General features: G+C 40.7%; 1 long non-coding RNA gene across 1 annotated transcript; it reads left to right on the top strand.

Moving 5' to 3' along the window:
• The first annotated feature begins 448 nt into the window (after positions 1-448).
• LOC134083181 (uncharacterized) lies at positions 449-4,607 on the top strand. The gene is made up of 5 exons (XR_009939709.1): positions 449-1,061; positions 2,273-2,364; positions 2,593-2,836; positions 3,057-3,164; positions 4,455-4,607. It is a non-coding gene; the product is annotated as an uncharacterized LOC134083181 (long non-coding RNA).
• Positions 4,608-4,977: the final 370 nt, after the last annotated feature.

Genomic DNA, 4,977 nt, shown 5'->3' with positions numbered 1-4,977 from the left:
CATTCATTTGTTGATAATTGCATTATGTGGTAGTTGCAGTGAGTCATGTGGGCTATCTTAAAACTATATATTGCCAATGAGTGCAAGTTGGGCTACTAGCCTATTTGTAGCATATTCTCTTGGATTGTTAAATTTCTAAATTAATGTGTAAGCTTAATTCATATCTACAGTCCTATTTAAATTTAAACTGGTTTATAATGTCATTGCATTTTAAGTATATTTATTAACTGCAGTAAATTTATATGTAATGCGTATTTGCACACAGCATATTTGCACATGCATTTTGCACAAGAGCTTTGCATTTTGCACATATTTAAATCTGTTAGTAATTACTGTTTCTTTTCTATTCTTTTCTTTAAGGTTTTTTACCTAACTGATCTACCACTAACTGCCGACTGATCTAATTGATCTGTCCCCCCCAGCACACGACGTCATTTCAACGTTGATATTTGGGCTAAATCCCGTCGGTCCGTCATGGCCCTGATTTCAACCAAAATTAGACGTAGAATAATGGTCTTGTTTTGGCCGGCCCATTTTGGTCTAAGGAAAGACGTCTTTAGCACGTCCTTTTTCAGACCACATATCAACTAATTAAATCCTGATGTAAATTATCAGTTATAGTCTACCTAGGACTACATTATTGTTCCTGTCGACCATCTTTCCCCCCCGGGGATTGCCCAAATCCGCCGCGAACTCTACGGGCGCCCGGCGCCGCCATCTTGGCTGCCGTTAACTGCGTGTGTGACTTTTGTTTGTTTACTCATGGCAACAGTTGATATGGACGGACAACTCTGTTTTTAGCCTTCTCCCCTCTGAAAAAAAAATCAGAGGAAAAATTCAGATGGAAAAAAATCAGTCATTGAAATAATGAGTAATTAAAATTCTGATAAAAAAAAAAAATCACATAAATGTTCACGTAAAGGAGACAGGAGTGAACTCTGCGCATGTACAAGAGGAACGGAGGCGGGAAGCCGTAGCCGAGCCCATTTCGAACTTTGTTTGAAACACACAGTCAGTTGAAGCCGTTGAAGAACAGCGTGAAGATGGAACCTGCTACTGAGGTAAGTGAGTTTATGCCTATGATTTAGGAAGTAGAAATGTAACATTTTGATCGAGAGTCAGTTTTGCCAAAACGAGACGAATGCTCTGAACACCATCAACAGTGCTATCAGAGATGATTATGCGGACAGCGGAGTAATCGAGGATCTGTATGTTACCATGCTAACTTAACCTGTCCTGGGCTAGTTTTACTTGAGTGGAGAAATTCTTCTGTGTTAATTCACTCTACCGCTGATAATGTAGTCGGACTTGAAACCCGTTTGTAATTGCTGTTAGGTCCCGTTATCTCTATGAAAGGAAAGTATTTTCTGTCTGATCTATATTCAACACAATTTAGTTCCGTTTGTGGTAACGTAGGAAGTTAGGAACCTGATTGCAACACGCATGATTTCGTGGACCTGCTTAGAACGTTCACAAAGGTAGCGCGAAAATTTGAATTTTTTTCGCGGCTAGATCTACCCGTCCCGAAGAGTCCTTTGTAACCATGGATATCTCTCCACCGTCCTGCTAGATACACTAGACTAGAGTAGACAAGCAGCGCGCTGTTATCCACTTCATTTTTGTTGTAGCATTTTGGTAGCAACAACTTGTACTTGTTGCCAACAGGACTATTTTAAATACCAGAATCGCTATTAGGGCCACTCTCCCATTTATTGTTTATGGTTCATAGCAAGCAGTCATCATTACCAGACGTGGAGAACCTGTTGACCAGTTGTGCAGCATGTTAATAGTGTTATTGTTGTTGTTGTTATTATTATTATGAATAATAATGATAGTAATATCTATCTATTTATTGACTGTCATTTGGCACAGAGTAGTAACAGAGTGGTCAACATTGTCGAGGCTCAGATGCCCAGGTTGTGCAATATGTTGGTATTTTAAAGTGAAAGGTAGGGGAAACTAGTTGTGTGTTTATGTGATTGTATTGTAGCGCCGAAGCTATGTACCCCCTTGTTGGACTAATCCCCTGTGGTCCCTTGTGTCCCCTGGTTTCCTGGTCTGTGTGTGTGTCTCCCTCTTCCTCCTGTGTTATAGACTGTGTCAATAAGTTCTGATGGGTTTGTGTTTAATGATTATTTTTGGAAATTGGTTATGTAAGAAGTGAAACTTCCAGCGTGTTTTTACTAGACGCTGCTTTTGAGGTCTGGGATTCCTGTCATTTTTCTGTGTAACTGTTGCTTTTTCTAAAGCCTTTGCTCATTTGTCTTCTCAGCACATCAACTCTTAAGTGTGTCCCTGGAAGATCTACCATCAACTTCCAGAACTGCAACTGCTAGTACTGTCAGATGGTGAATGCTACTCAGGGTAAAAAAAAAAACTTTACGTAAAACCATTTTCATCTATTATTTCAAGTTCTGCCTCAAAATGTGTTTGAAGCCATTATTCTAAGCTAAAGTAACTGCTGGATGACTTTGAAGAATCTGAACAGTGTACGGTTCACTATGTACTGAATTTTATTATTTCTAAGTGTTGTAGCAAGCAAAGTTGTTTTATTCTAACTTTGCTTTTTTGTCTTTTTTTTTTTTGAAACAGCAAACACCATTGTTACACCACTTTGAAGGAGAGCCTGGTCATTTGGTCCCCTCAGCTTCTCCCTTTCTCAGTGATATGTTCATTGTGGCTGGGATAATTGTGGGGCACTCTTTCCTTCATGGAGGACCCTGCTTGTCTGGACTCTGTGATGTGGTTGTCCATACTGCTTCGTGGGAGCCCAGACACGGCTACAGTAAACCTGGAGGACTGTGCAGACCTGGACATTAGAGAAACAATCAGGCTTGTATGTTTACATAGAAAATACTAATGTTTGATGTTATGTTGTGTTTTTATTTTGTTTTGTTGTTGTTTGTGTGTTGCCCCCCAAAGACTGTGGGTCTTTGATTTTATAATGATTTTAGAAAAACTGAGGAGTCAACTGGTGGACCCACTATTATGATTCTATAAACTTTTAACACACTGTCTAACCATTATGTATCTCTTTCATGCTCTCCATCTTCAAGCTGGAGGTGGAATCAAACCTATCAGCTGAAGAAATGGGAAGGGTACAGAACGTGGCCTCTTCCTGGGACCTCCCTCCGCTAACCACAACCAACAGGGCCCTTAATGCTGTGAGTGAAATACATTTATATTTCCCTATGCTTTAGTGTGCTATACATTTTCCTTCCCCCCCCCGCATTTGGTAATTTAGTCAATCAGCAGACGCTTCTATCCAAAACAACCTAAAACTACACTTTGGAGGTGTGTTTTTTTTATGTCGGTCTGGTTTGACTTGATGTAGCCGTTTTAAGACGACTGCAGACGTGATTATTTCTGAGATTCTGATAAGTTTTCAACCATGACGTATGCACAATAAATTCCAGTTTTGAAAACATATCAGAATCTCAGAAATAATCACGTCGTGACGCCTTCTAAATGCGGCCGCGCTGTCAGCTGTTCATTCACGACAGCGGAAGAGAAAAGTACCTGTTAGCATGCTAAATTCGACATCCAAACGTAACGAGGAGACTCGCGCGAGCTAAACTGCTATTAATTCTGCTTAACATGCGGCGCAAATGTGTTCAAAACGGCTGCTGTACGGTCCTAAAATGTACACCGTACTGCTGCATTCAAGTTAACTCTGCTAACGTCTCACAACGTAGCCTACATTAGGGAGACTAAACTAAGTTATGCATTCGAGCTGTATCTCCAAGCGTTAGAATAGTGTCAACGAAGAGACTCTTGTGTGGGGGCGGATCTGTGGGGGAAATCAATGTGAATTGGAATTGTACATTGTAATTGATAACACCTGCGTGTTCAGGGCTGCCCGCGGTGAAGCCAGAGAGGGTTAGGAGACGCTAGCTAAGGCCGGGGATGTAGGAGTGAGGACTGATTGTCGCTTCCCAGTCAGGGGGTTTTCCTCGTAAGCTGCTGTGGAGGCAGCGTTGGATCGCGGGTACTTCACCGGCCAGCGGGCCGGTCAGCGGTTGAGACCACACAAGAGTCTCTTCGTTACACTATTCTAACGCTTAGAGATACGGCTCGAATGCATAACTTAGTTTAGTCTCCCTAATGTGGGCTACGTTGTGAGACGTTAGCAAAAGTTCACTTGAATGCCGCCGTTTTGAACACATTTGCGCCGCATGTTAAGCAGAATTAATAGCAGTTTAGCTCGCCGTATGTGGCAACAACAATCCTTCAACAATCGTTAATGTTTTGTTAAATGCACATGCAGAGGCAGTGGTTTCATTCGGGCAAAGAAAAAGCTGCGTGCGCGCAGCTCAATGAAAGTGATTCAATTGATAACATGATTTAAAAATAATTTCAATCGTACAACATAGAACATTATTTCGTGGCGGCCCGCCACAGATTACTCAATGTATGGGAAACACTGTTAATGAAAATGTTTCCTGTCATTTCAGCTGCGGTGAAAAAAGGAGCAACAAGGCTGACCGTGACATCGGGAGAGCTGAGGCAGATCATCTTAAACATGATGCACCTGGACGGTCCGGTGGCGGAGACTTCAAGAATTAAATAAAATTACAATGAAATGGATAACGTTTGTTTGACTGTTTGTTTACGCCTAGCTTGCTATTGTAATGTAGGCCTATTAGATTATGTATTTATCATCTAGATGGTTAAGTTGGTATATGAAAATGCTTAATGCACATTTTAAAAGCCTATAATAGGATAATATAGGCTTATTTTAACAGCAATAGTATGGGTAATGGTAAAGTTAGCAAGTGCTTAATGCACATTATTTAAAAGCCTATAATAGGATAATATAGGCTTATAAATTAATATATAACAGCAAAATTCTGGTTGAAAATAGGTCCATGGCAGCACCTAAACAAGACGTGGTTTCAACCAAATTTAAACGTTGAAAAGGCGTCTTTCCATAGACGTCTTTTCAACGACCATGAAAAGACGTCATCTAACCTTTCA

Source organism: Sardina pilchardus, chromosome 6 (assembly GCF_963854185.1).
Source record: "Sardina pilchardus chromosome 6, fSarPil1.1, whole genome shotgun sequence".
NCBI classification, from domain to species: Eukaryota; Metazoa; Chordata; class Actinopteri; order Clupeiformes; family Clupeidae; genus Sardina; species Sardina pilchardus.
The sequence above is the reverse complement of the archived record's forward strand: the minus strand, read 5'-3'. Positions and strand labels throughout refer to the sequence as shown.